This window comes from Helianthus annuus, chromosome 15 (genome assembly GCF_002127325.2).
Source record: "Helianthus annuus cultivar XRQ/B chromosome 15, HanXRQr2.0-SUNRISE, whole genome shotgun sequence".
Taxonomy (NCBI): domain Eukaryota; kingdom Viridiplantae; phylum Streptophyta; class Magnoliopsida; order Asterales; family Asteraceae; genus Helianthus; species Helianthus annuus.
The window spans coordinates 134,274,005-134,288,331 of NC_035447.2; the positions used below are offsets into that span (position 1 = coordinate 134,274,005).

Sequence of the window (14,327 nt, forward strand, 5' to 3'; positions counted from 1 at the left end):
TTTGGTTAGTCGTTCCTATTGTTTCTTGTTTTGATTAAACAATTTTTTATTATCGTAATCATTCTTGTTCATCAATTATTTGGTTTGTTCATCAACAACCGGGATTAAATTCTAGGATGTCATTGTTTTAAACCTTTAATCATTGAACTGGATTATGTTTATGAAATCTTAAATTGGTAATTAATTGGGTTACTATTCATTTGCATCAATCCTTCGGTTTAGATCGTGGATCATTGCAATCAAATATATTATCTGTTAATTATTTATCAAAACAAGTTTTCAAATCATGTCTATGTGACTTCCAATTGGTCGTAATTAAGTAAACCGATTTTCTACATAACCTGAAACCCGGAGATTGGTCCTTTTCTCATTATTCTTCACAAACACAATTTCACATTCGTTTTCATAATTACTCTCACAAATCTGCAAAAAGCAATTAGTTTAGAATTAGATGATAATTAAAGCAACGAACTTATATACTTTCCACTGATTCCCCGTGGATTCGACACCCTACTTGCCCTTTACTAGTAAAAGGTGAATAGGACACTTTTTAATTATATTTTTGACCGACCTTACGACATCGATCAAAATGGCGCCGTTGCCGGGGAATCGGTGCGCTTAGTTTAGTTAGTTGCTTTTTCTTAAAAAAAAAATCAAAAATATAAAAATTAGAAAAAAAAACCAAAAAACCCAAAAATATTTCCTTTTGTTGGTCTTTTATTTGTCTCGTTCCATATTACGCTTGGTTTCTTGTTTGTCTGTGTGCAGGTGATTCTCGTGTTGCATGCATACCAGGTTTTCCAAGAAATCATCACCGCTTTTGTTTGATTCAGAGATAGAAAAGACTGCTCGACAGAATCGCGTTCTTCTACGTTCAGCAGTGAAAGCTAAAGCTCAGTCGTCAACAGTTGCTCAAGACCTTGAACAAGCAGCTAACGAGATGGCTGACCAAGAGCCACAAAACCAAGCTCCACAAAACGAACCAATCCCGCCCATTCCAGATCCACCAATCCCTCAAAACCAAAACCAGCCTAATAACCAAAACCAGAATCAACCACCACCACAACCATTTCCACAATTCAACCCAGGCCCACAAAACCAACCGGGAAATCTGAATCTCCGACATGGGGAAATTATTCGTCTCAACCAACCACAGCATCAACACGGGTATGATGAGGGTTTCCAACACAGAGAAGGCAGTGTGCATACTTGGGAATCTGGTTGGGAAGAAGATGATTATCAGAATCAGTATGATGGGAGGTACGCGGATTACAGATACGATGAGGGATACAATGTGAATCAAGGACACCCAGTACAACAACAGGTCAATCAAAGAAATCACATCCTGCGCCCGATTCCACAGAATCAAGTTCAACATGGAGTCCCGCAATTCAATGCGGGGAATCAAAGAGCTAATAATCGGGTTGGGGGCGATCAGATACAGTTTGTGGATGGTGTCCCACAAGTCGTTCAAGGGGCACCAATTCAAGGCGTTGAAGGTCACTGTCGACCAGTTGTAGCACCGAACTCGTCGGCTATAGTGACACCGATTGGAAATAATAACCGACCTTTTGAGGTAAGGCCTCAATACTTAGGCCATTTGCCCGAGTTTTATGGAAAAAGGACCGAAGAACCATACTTGCACATTGCAAGTTTTGATTCAATTTGCCAAACAATTGGGGTTCCGGGGTTTACAAAGGATGAAGTTAAGTTGATGTTGTTTCAGTTCACCTTGAAAGACAAAGCTCGACAATGGTTCGCGACATTACCTCCAGGTAGTATATACACTTGGCAAGAGATGCAGCTGGTGTTCTTGGAAGAATATTACACCATGAATAGAACCAGTGAAGCTCGGGATGCAATCAGAGCCTTCCAACAGCATTCAGGGGAAGCGTTCCATGAGGCATTTACAAGGTTTAAGGAGTTGCTTAGGAAATGCCCCCACCATGGCATTCAGACATGGGAATTGATTAAAGCGTTCTACGATGGGCTACTTCCTGATGATGTAAGAGATCTCATAGCCATCAGTAATGGTACGTTTCTCACGAATACAGAAGCTGCAGATTGGGCATATTTGGAGAGACAGAGTGCCACTTCTAAAAGGCAGGCACAGTCTAGCAGGGGAGCGAGATCAGCATCGGCGAGATCAGTTGATTATGAAGCTGAAGAACGGGTTGAGAAATTGAAACAACAGAATTTGCTATTAGAGCGACAGGTAGCTCAGATTAAGTTGGGAAAGGGATCCGAAGTTAAAACCACCAATACGTTTTCGGTGTGTACTGAGTGTGGAGAGTTAGGGCATCAAGTTGGAGAATGTGCTGTACTGGGTGGTCATACTGATGAAGTGAATCAAATCTATGGTGAACGAAAGCAATATGATATGAAATCGAATACATATCATCCAGGTTTGCGAAACCACCCCAATTTTAATTACGGTAATTTTGCTAATCAAATGAACCCTAATTTTCAGGTACCTATGCAAGGAGGCCAGCAGTATCAGAGTCGTCAAGGTAATTACTTGCAAGGTAATTACCAAAATCAGGGCCCATATAATCCAGGTACTCAGCAAGGGAACTCCTCAAGTGCTAGTGGTGGAACGAGTGATGACAAATTGGATGCTATTATGAAGTTCATGAAGGACGTCCAGAAAGAGAATGAAGTTCGGGACAAAACGTCTGAAGCAATGCAGAAGCAGTTGGGGCAGCTAGCAGAAGATCTAGCTCAGCTGAGAAGAGATCCAGGTAAGTTGCCAAGCACTACCACAGTTAACCCAGCACATCAGTCATCTAGCTTGAAAAATGGAAGAAATGTGCACATCAACGCGGTAAGTATTCTTCCAACTTCTGAATTTGGTAGTGTCACAATTACTCCACCATCACAATTAGTTGAGGAGGTGGTGGAGGATTTTGGTAATAAATCGGACTCTCAACGTGATCGGGACCCACCAAGGGATGAAAGGTGGGAAAGCTTTAAACAAGCTAAAATTAATCTACCCTTACTTGATGCGATTAAAGAGAGTCCCGATCAAGTTGAGTTTCTGAAAGAGTTAAGTACCCAAAAACGGCTTCACAAGTTTCCTAAAAAACTTGATTTAACTGCAAATGTGAATGCCGTTTTGTTGGGTACCCTACCCCCCCAAACTCCAAGATCCAGGAGCGCCCATTATTTCCGTACAAGTGGGTGAATTTAAAATAGAAAGGGCACTGTTGGATCTTGGAGCGTGTGTTAGTATTCTACCGGGGAGTCTGTATGACCAATATGATTTTGGTCCGCTACAAAAAGTCAACACCACCGTGGTGTTGGCTGATCAGACTCCCATGTGTCCGAGGGGGATTGTAAGAGATGTAATTGTGAAGGTAGAAGATTGTTACTACCCAGTTGACTTCTTAGTGCTGGATTGTGCCACAAGTTCAAAGAACACGCACTCTCCAGTCATTCTGGGTAGACCGTTCTTAGCGACTGCTCATGCAATTATAAACTGCGTTGATGGAACGGTTAGTATGAAGTTTGGTGACCGCGAATTGCGGTTAAATGTGTTTTCAAATGCGACTAATCCTCCCATTTCAGGTGAACGCTCAAAAGTTAAAAATGGTGATGAAAATGTCTCTCCTGCAAAGGAGATTCAAACCAAACAGGAGTGTTTTTTGGTTGACAGGTTTGACGTGGCAAGAAGCGAAGCAGTAAGGAAAAAGGAAGGTGTGGCTCATGAGGAGTTCAAAACGGACAAAGGGAAGCCACGAGAGAAAAAGAAGAAAAAGAAACCGCCTGAATGTGATAATGCAAAACTGAGGTTAAAGTTATTCGGTCCAATATGGAATACAGTGGATGACTTACTAGAGCATTGGCGGAGTACATACTTAGAGACCATGGGATGCAAGCATCCCACTCGACCACCATAAAGGTATATCAGGTACGGTCTGGCTGAAGACCTATAAACTTAGCGCTCTCGGGAGGCAGCCCGAGGATGTAGAGTAGTGTATTTGTTTTGTTTTTGCGTGATTATTTTTGCAGGTTATCAGGTTATGAATCTCTACGGATGCATTGGTCCAAGTGTGGGGATGTTTGGCGAAATCCCAATACGTTCTAGTTGGAGTGGCAGACAATGCACGGATTAGAGTTCAGTCAGAGCCGTCCATACTCAATCTCCATTTGGACGAGGATGATTTGAACACTAATTGTAGAGATTGGCCCGAGTACTTGTTAGATACGGCCGCGAATAAAATGCTATACGGTCGTGGTGGAACATGACTCATGAGGATTCTACGCTTTAAACCAGGGGTGTCTGTTCCACTTTTATTATTGAATTTTTTTTTTTCGTGTTCTTGGTGGTGTTAAACTTTATGTGTTAGGAAATGTGTTTTTGCTAATTATGTTAGGATTGGTCGCTCATGAGGTTTAGTTGGTATTCCTGGGTTTTGTTTTAAAAACACTATACATTGGGGACAATGTCGCTCAAGTGTGGGGATATGGAAACCCGGGAAGGGAAGGTTTGGGACAGAGTTTGAAAGAGGTTGAAAGTGATTGAAAGCGATGAAAACTAAAAAAATTGAAAATTTTGAAAATTTTAAAGAATTTCATCGCCTTAAGTGAACTAAATGGATATGAAAACCGAACGTTTCAATCACTAATGGGTCCCTTGCCGGTAGTAAATTAACATAGTCCCTTGTCATGGTCATTCCTTTAAGTTTCATGAGAGTCGGTCCGACAGGTGTTTTTAGTTAAAAGAATTGAAAAGAGATGTCTATGCAGGGGTAACATGCTTTAGATTGCATATGCTACGTGTCGGCAGCCTTTTTACCTTTCTTTGGTGAGAATTTTGAGTCTGTAGACTGATAGAATGATTTACATATTGAATTCATTTGTTGAGAGCAGGCCACATGTTATTCTGTGTTAGAACTTGTATGATTTGATGCATGCTGAGACTGTGGTTTAACATGTGCACGTAAATGATAAAGGCATTAGGATATCCCGTACACCTGTTTGTTTGTTTGTTTTGTGTTCACCTAGTTATCACCCTTAGTAGCCCTGTTGAGCCTATCTACCGTTTGTTTGTCCACCTAATGTGAATTGTTTGATACCGACCGTGAATGACAAGTTTTGAAAAAAAAAAGAAAAAAAAAGAAAGAGAAAACAAAGAAAAGAAAAAAAAAATTATAGAAAAAGAAAAGAACAAAAAGAAAGCGTTGTGAATAGTGTTTATGTTCTTGGGTAGAAACCGACCCAAAAGTATGCTATGTTTGCAAATAAAGTTGTCACGGTTTGGTCGTTTGTTTGTTCGCCACGAAAAAGAAAAAAATATATATATAAGCCAAAAAATCTCCTACCCTTAGCCTAAGCCCAAAACCGAAAGTCCTTTTGATATGTGCCATGTTATACGATCAGTGGAGGTATGATTGTCATACAAGCCTATGATTACAGAATTTCATGTTTGGTTTTGAGTGTTATACATACTAGCACACAAAACGCTAGTTCAGTTGTTAAACCGAGAGGAGAGTTGATTGTGAGGGGCGTGTAGCATGTGTATGATCCTAAGCATGTTAGTTTTGAATAGACGAATCTTAAGTTTTATAAATTGCATCAATTGCTTGTCGGACTGTCAACCTCGATTGTGTCAGTCTATGGAACGGGTATGACTTGGGACTTAATCTGTTGCATCGGTATAGGGGTTTAGAGGTATTGTTATTATGGTGAGTAGTTCCGTATCGGTTTGCTTGAGGACAATCAAAGGTAAGTGTGGGGATGTGATGGAGAGTGTGAAATATGGACGTTCAAGTGATTATCTGATGTGGTTTAGCTTGTTTTATCTGATTATATGCCTGGTATTAGCTTATTGCGAGTGATTGTATGTTCGCAGGCAAAACAAGTGAATTCGGTGAAGTTAGCGGGTTTAAAGACGAAGTGGAACGTGCGAGATTGATAAATGCAACAAATAGTGCATGTTGGATGTTTGGATGGAATTAAAATAATTAATTGCAAAACTCTAATGCATGTGAAATTGGATTTTGGCGGCACATCATGTGAAGAGGAGGAACTTTTTAGCAGACTTTGAGAACAATCACGTGACATATGGAATAAAACAAAAGACTTTGTTGGAGGATTACCTTATTATTTACAAAGCACATGAAAGAAACAGAAGATTGGACCTTTGGTTTACGGTTGTAGAACCGTGACTTACGGTTTCATCATGAAGTCCACCAAAAGAAACAGTGAAGTAGACATGCGGCTTACGGAGATGCATGGGGCTTACGGATTCCAAATAAAGAACATGCACGTGATCTTTTGGGTTAGACGGCTTTAGGGTTTATTTAAAAAAAAACCTTAATTATCAAATGATTACACAGCGTCATCAATGACGACATTAGCGGTAGACTTCTGGATCATAGCTGACTTTTGGAGCCTTTAATATAACATTATCATCATCATCGATTAATGGAGCAACACATAATTATCTTGGGCTCTCAATAAAAAAATCACTTCTGGGCTCTCTTACTGGATCATCATCGAATTGGGGCAGCAACATTTATTAATTTTTGGAGGCTCCATTACGGGAGGGATATTAGTAGCCATAAGATATTTTTTGAGAAAGGGGACACCATCGAATATTTTTTTTGGCAGCCGTATACCCCACCTTCAGCTCTCAAAACTCATCACCAGCATCATCATTATTCATCATCGATCCTCCGCACTACACCAAGTCAATCATGAACTCAACTTTCAACCAAGCTTCGGAAGATTGTACGAGCGTCATGAGCGGCTAGTCGTCCCGTGAATGTCTCCGGGAATAGGGTTTGTGTTAAAACATTGGGTTACGTTTTGTTACGATTGTTTTGGATTAGGATTCGATTAAACCTTTGGTTAGTCGTTCCTATTGTTTCTTGTTTTGATTAAACAATTTTTTATTATCGTAATCATTCTTGTTCATCAATTATTTGGTTTGTTCATCAACAACCGGGATTAAATTCTAGGATGTCATTGTTTTAAACCTTTAATCATTGAACTGGATTATGTTTATGAAATCTTAAATTGGTAATTAATTGGGTTACTATTCATTTGCATCAATCCTTCGGTTTAGATCGTGGATCATTGCAATCAAATATATTATCTGTTAATTATTTATCAAAACAAGTTTTCAAATCATGTCTATGTGATTTCCAATTGGTCGTAATTAAGTAAACCGATTTTCTACATAACCTGAAACCCGGAGATTGGTCCTTTTCTCATTATTGTTCACAAACACAATTTCACATTCGTTTTCATAATTACTCTCACAAATCTGCAAAAAGCAATTAGTTTAGAATTAGATGATAATTAAAGCAACGAACTTATATACTTTCCACTGATTCCCCGTGGATTCGACACCCTACTTGCCCTTTACTAGTAAAAGGTGAATAGGACACTTTTTAATTATATTTTTGACCGACCTTACGACATCGATCACCTGTTTATTACTTGTTGTTGCTAGTTTTGGATTAGGATTGTTGGCTCCCTTGATAAGGCTTGCAGAGGCACCTTGAGTGATGACCCTCTGATCTGGTCCCTGTCAAGGTTTCGCCATTAATAGGTTCTGTTATTGCTGTGTTGCATCTATCTGATTGTGATTTCTTGATTACTTCTTGATTAGAATGGTTGATGGTCCAGTTGTCACAAGTGGTGGTTCTGGTCCTAGTGATCCACCACCTGAGACACTTGTAAGTAAACTTGATGCAAGTGACCCATTATACTTGCATCCGTCTGATTCTAGTAACTTGACGATTGTTTCCATTAAACTTAAAGGTTCCGAGAATTACACAATTTGGTCTAATGCAATGCAACTTGCTTTACAAGTAAAAAATAAATGGGGATTCATTGATAAGAGTTGTGTTAAGTCTGAAAACAATGAGGTTCTTGCTAGGCAATGGGATAGATGTAACTCTATAGTTTTAACTTGGATCTTGAATTCAATTAGTGAAGAGCTATATATGGGTAATGTTTTTTCTAAATTGGCTAGTGATGTTTGGTCAGATTTAAAAGAAACTTATAACAAAGTTGATGGATCTGTTGTGTTTGACTTGTATCAGAAAATTAATTCATTTAGTCAAAATGGGTCTAGTGTATCTAAATACTACCATAAGTTGAATGTTATGTGGGGTCAGTTAGATCAGATTTTGCAACTGCCCACCTGTTCTTGTAATGCTGCTAAAGAATTCAATGATTTTAATCATATGATAAAATTAATGCAGTTTTTAATGGGTTTGGATAATATGTATCAAGGGGTTAGGACTAATCTCCTGATGAAAGAAACATTACCAACTGTTAAGGAGGCTTTTGCTGTAGTTTCTAGAGAGGAATCTCATAGAAACTACAGTAGTGGTAATAAGAAAAATCCAAACATAGCTTTTGTGTCTAAAATTAGTCCGTCTGTTGAAATTAAGAAAACGAATAAAGTTTTAAATCAAAACCTAAAATGTACTCACTGTAATAAGACAGGGCATACAATTGAGAAATGTTTTGAGATAATTGGATATCCCTCTTGGATGAAACCACCAAGAGGGAATCAAGGGAAGAAAAATAGCTCTTATAATAGTTCTAAGGTGGATGAGTCAAGTGTCCCTATTACTGCTTTAACTTCTGATCAGTTGACTAAGTTACTGAGTTTGATTAATGACAGAACACCTGAATTATCACAGAGCTGTAATGTTTCAGGTGGGTTGTTTTGTTCAGCTGTTTTTGCTAGTTCTGTTTATTCTTTTGGTTTTGATGTGGGTAAAGGTTCAGGTTGGATAATAGATTCAGGGGCTAATAACCACATGGTCAAATCTGAAACAAATTTAACCGATTATATCGATGTTTCTAATCTTAAAATACAAGTAAAGCATCCTAATGGTACTAATGCTTATGTAACTAAGATTGGAACATATAAATTGGCTGATGGTGTGGTTTTACATGATGTTTTTGTAGTCCCTGAATATAGTGTTAACCTAATTTCTGTACATAAGCTAGCAAGGGATAATAAGTTGTTTGTTGGATTTGATGAACATAAGTGCTATATACAGGACTTGTTAACAGGGAAAATCCTGGTGATTGGTAGTCAACTTCAAGGTCTATATATGTGTGGTAATGCTTTTGTGTCTAATGTGTCTATCTTTAATGCTTCTGTGTATAAACTGTGGCACTCTAGATTAGGACACCCTGCGGATCAAGCTATTAAAATGTTTAAAGACACGTTAAACATTAAAACTGAGGTTGGTCATGGCCCTTGTGATGTATGTCATAGGGCTAAGCAGCATAGGGAACCATTTCCTTTAAGTGAACATAAGAGTTCCCAGTTGGGAGAACTGGTTCACTTGGATGTATGGGGTCCTTATAGGGTTGCTAGCAGGGAAGGTCACAAGTATTTTTTTTTACCATTGTTGATGATTATTCCCGGGCTGTTTGGGTGTGTCTTATGACAAGTAAAACAGAAGTTTTTGAAAATATAAGATATTTTGTTAACATTGTCAAAACTCAGTTTAAACAAGTAGTGAAGTGTTTCAGAAGTGATAATGGCTCAGAATTTGTAAACAATCAAATGAGTCAGTTTTGTAGTGAGTTGGGAATAGTTCATCAAACTTCATGTGCTTATACTCCTCAACAAAATGGAATTGTTGAGAGAAAGCATAGACACTTGTTGAATGTTGCTAGGGCTTTACTTTTTCAAAGTAATTTACCTGTTAGGTTTTGGCATGAGTGTGTTCTAACTGCTGCCTATCTTATTAATAGGACTCCATCCTCTGTGCTTGCTGGAAAACACCATATGAATTAGTGTATAAATTTAAACCCTTCTTGAATCATCTTAGAGTGTTTGGGTGCTTATGTTTTTATACAGTTTTAAATAAAAGTGACAAATTAAATAGTAGAGCGGAAAAATGTGTCTTTATAGGATATTCTCTTGAGAAAAAAGGATATAAACTTTTTAGTCTTGATTCAAAGTCTATTATATTTTCTAGGGATGTGAAATTTTATGAAACTATCTTTCCTTTTAAGGAACAGTCTGTTTTTGAAAATTATAATTCTAATCCTATTAAAGACATTAATGCTCTAAATTTTTTTGACTCGTATGAAAACTCATAACCCAAACCTTTTCAAACTGTGAAGGATCCCTATGATGAAAGAAGGGGTCAAGGTGAGACTGATGTGAGAACACAAGAAGTTCAGCAATCAGTGAATCTTGATACCTCTAATGTTGAGACTAGTGCTCAGCAGTCTGATGAGGTTCAAGAGTCTGCTGATAGGGCAGAACATGTGAGTATCACAGATGAAGTCCAAATTTCTTCTGAGGGTGACACAGATAGTTCTGAGACGTCTATTTTTCCTAGGAGATCCTCTAGGATCTCTAGTTTACCGACAAAATTAAATGATTTTGTTTTAGAAGGGAAGGTGAAGTATGGAATTGAAAAAGTGGTCAATTTTTCAAAATTAACTTTAGCAAATAAATGTTTTGCTGCTAATCTGTCTAAAGCCTCTGAACCTGAAAGTTATAAAGAAGCTATAAAAGATCCCAACTGGGTTTCTGCAATGAATGATGAAATACATGCGTTGTATAGAAATCATACTTGGGATGTAGTTGATAGACCTAAAAATAGAAGCTTAGTTGGGTGTAAATGGATTTATAAAATAAAGTATAAATCAAATAGGGAAATTGAAAGATATAAGGCAAGGTTAGTTGCTAAGGGGTTTAGTCAAAAATAGGGTATCGACTATGAAGAAACTTTTTCTCCAGTGGTTAAACTTGTTACGGTCAGATGTGTTGTTGCATTAGCTGTACAGAATAACTGGAATTTGTATCAGTTAGATGTAAATAATGCTTTTTTGTATGGTGATTTGCATGAAGAAGTTTATATGTCTTTACCAGAAGGTTATCAGTCAGATGATATGTCTAAAGTGTGCAAACTAAATAAGTCTTTATATGGACTTAAACAAGCCCCAAGAATGTGGAATGAAAAATTGGTTAGTGTTTTACTTGATGTGGGGTTTTTCAAAGTAAATGTGATACATCCTTGTTTGTTAAAAATGTGGATGATATACTTGTTGTTTTATTAGTCTATGTTGATGATATTGTTATTACTGGTAATTCCTTGTCTGAAATAGAAAATATAAAAGAAAGGCTAAAAACTAAGTTTCTTATTAAAGATCTTGGAATATTACAATATTTTCTAGGCATAGAAGTGTTGTCTTGTGAAAAAGGTATTTGTTTATCTCAGAGAAAATACTGTACAGATCTGTTAACTGAATATGGGATGTTAGGCTGTAAACTTCTTAGTGTTCCCATAGATCAAAGTCATGTAGTTAACAGTCTGCTTGAAAATAATAATGGTCCATTAACAAATATAACTGGTTATCAAAAACTAGTAGGAAAATTAATCTACTTGTCTCACACTAGGCCTGATATAGCCTATGTTGTGCATGTTTTAAGTCAATATATGCACAGTCCTACTGACGGTCATTTAAAACTTGCGTTTAACTTGCTAAGATATTTAAAATCAGCTCCTGGTCAAGGGTTGTTGTTTAGCAAAAGTGACAGGTTTGAAATAAAGGCATTTGCTGATTCTGATTGGGCGAAATGCCTGTCTAGTAGGAAATCCGTTACTGGGTTTTGTGTATTTTTAGGAAATTGTTTGGTTTCGTGGAAAAGCAAAAAACAGTCTACTGTGTCTAGGTCTTCAGCAGAAGCTGAATATAGATCTATGTGCGCAGCGGCTTGTGAAATAATATGGCTTAAAAATTTGCTAAGTGAGTTACAAGTAGATGTTACAGTTCCTATTAGCTTATTTTGTGATAATAAAGCTGCAATATCTATTGCAGCTAATCCAGTTTTTCACGATAGGACCAAACATTTTGAGTTGGATCTGTTTTTCTTAAGAGACTTGATCTCAAAAGGTGTGTTGAAATGTATTGGTGTAAGGTCTGAAAATCAAGTTGCTGATTTATTGACTAAAGGAGTTCTGGTAAAAGCGCATCAGTTTCTGTGTAACGAGTTAAAACTTTTTGATGCATTCAAATGATGAAATTGAGAGGGGGTGTTGAAAATATTAGTTGCCACTTCAATTTCATTATTTAACTTTTGTTTATATCTGTTCTCTTTTATAAAAGACTGTAGTTACTTGTTATTGTTTTGTTAATGTTTAGGGCGATGTGGGCTTGTAGCAGTTTGGGCCGCACAAGGATCTGATCTGGGCTTGCTAATGGATAAAGTCATCAAGTCAAGATATTTCAAGTGAAGTGCAATGTAGCAGTTATAACAACTTCCTGGATATCCGGGTTCAAGTAATTGGGTGTCTATAAAAGACTTTGACCCGGATCTACTTTCATTATTAGCTGAGATATTTTTTCCTCTCATCGGTTCTCTCTCTTAGGGCGATCTAGGGTTTCATACGACAAATCTCTTTGATTTGTTGTTAGGTTTGATTCTTGTGTTCGTTTGTGTTGATCATCGTGTTGATGATCATCTGAGAGTTCGAGAGTTGTTTCTCAGTTCGTTTTGAGTTGTATTACTGAATATTCAGTTTCTAGGGTTTATAAACTTCCTGGTTTGGGTATTTTTACAGCCTGTACAGTTGATATCGTATATTTTGACACTTGTGTGTGGGTGTTTATGCTTACACGACTATAAATAAATTTATTTAGAATAAATTAAACATTTTTAAACGTAAACATCTGTATCTAGAGTGTGGGTGTTTATGCTTATTCGCTAATATAATGAACTTAAACGACTATAAATAAATTTAGGATAAATTAAACATTTTTAAACGTAAACATCTATATCTAAAAAAAATATTGGGCACCTCAGGTAGGAGAAAAGATTATGATTTACAAACCTGCAAGGAAAAGGTAAAGGGGCTCAGCAGCCTGCCGGTTGGATGGCCAGCTGAAACTCTCTAGGGAACCACTGTCCAAGGAAAGAAGAGGCACGCTATGAGAACTCACGAAGAAAATATATATTATTATTCTATTTAATTTGACATTACTAAAATTGTTTTCTTTTTCGACAAACCAACTAGTATCATTCTCATATATAAAATGGTAATGGTAATGGTGAAATCTTTTTGGACCCACAGACGAAAAATGAAACCTTTGAACTAAACTGGCGAAATTAAACCTTTGAAACCTTTAAATCATTCTCAATACACAGTGCCGAAGGCGGGATTATTTTCCCTGGTTCTGAAACTTTTGGTGTTTGTGCTTCTATCAAGATGGTTTTTATACAGGATCGGCTCGCTAAATTTTTTGCGGTATTGAATCGGGTCAGTGAAATATTCTGGGTTTTTAGTAGATATCTAGTGTTTTTATATGGTTTGTAACTTTGTATGGTTTTTTATAGTGATTTAAATTTGATTTTGATAATTGAATTTAGTTTGTGCGGGATTCAAATGTTATTTCAATTATGTGTATCTCAAAAACATTAACAGCCGTATCAATAAATTTATAAGATAGCCGTATCAATAAATTTATAAAGATGTAAAAGGCAAAAAAAAGTCCTGGGAGAAAAAGGAAAAGAGAAGAAAGAAGCCCAAAGATTAAAAAAAAAAACCCAGTGGAAAAGAAGCCTATAAATAAAGAGAGAGAAAAAGAGACCAAGGGAAGAGAAGGAAAGAAACAACAAGTAAAATTAGAATTTGCATACGAATCTATCTACTATATAATAAAAGAAACCAACTTTCAGACACGTGTCATCATATTAGGCCATGTCTTATAGATAATTATTATTTTATTTTAATCTCTTCTAATTAATTATAGGTAATCCTCCTGCTAAATATTATTTAGCTTAATTATTACTTTTATATTTATCTATTTACTTCAAATTCAAACTTAGTTATCTAATTTGATATTAGAGTAAATTACGATTTTGGACCCTGTGGTTGTATCATTTTTACCCTTTTAGCCTAAAAAGGAATCTTTTAACATTTGAGCCCTCAACGTCTATTTTTCTAACCCTTTTGGACCCCAACGTCTTTTTTTCTAACCCTTTTGGCCCCTAAAAGTAAATGCATGGGGTTAGTGTTAGGGGCCAAAAAGGTTAGAAAAAAACACGTTGGGGGCTCAGATGTTAAAAGATTCATCTTTTGGCTAAAAAGGTAAAAGTGATATAACAACAGGGCCAAAATCGTAATTTACTCTTGATATTAACTATATATTTGAATATTTTATTTAGTTTGGTATCAAATAGATTTTACGAAACTTAAAATAAAATTAACTAAGATTATTTATCATTTTTACATTTACAATTTACAAGTTTTAAATAAATGGTTAAATTTATTGAGACTTCGTTACATTTACAAGTTTTAAACAAAAGGTTAAATTTAAAATATTGT

The 14,327-nt window shown here is 36.6% G+C and overlaps 1 protein-coding gene across 1 annotated transcript in view; it reads right to left on the reverse strand.

Moving 5' to 3' along the window:
* The window catches only part of LOC110914216 (chitin elicitor receptor kinase 1-like), a 54,766-nt gene extending 41,844 nt beyond the window's left edge, over nt 1-12,922 (reverse strand). The window contains exon 1 of the mRNA XM_022159026.2: nt 12,834-12,922. The gene's annotated coding sequence lies outside the window, so the exon portion shown is untranslated. The remainder of the gene's footprint in view (nt 1-12,833) is intronic.
* Nucleotides 12,923-14,327: the final 1,405 nt, after the last annotated feature.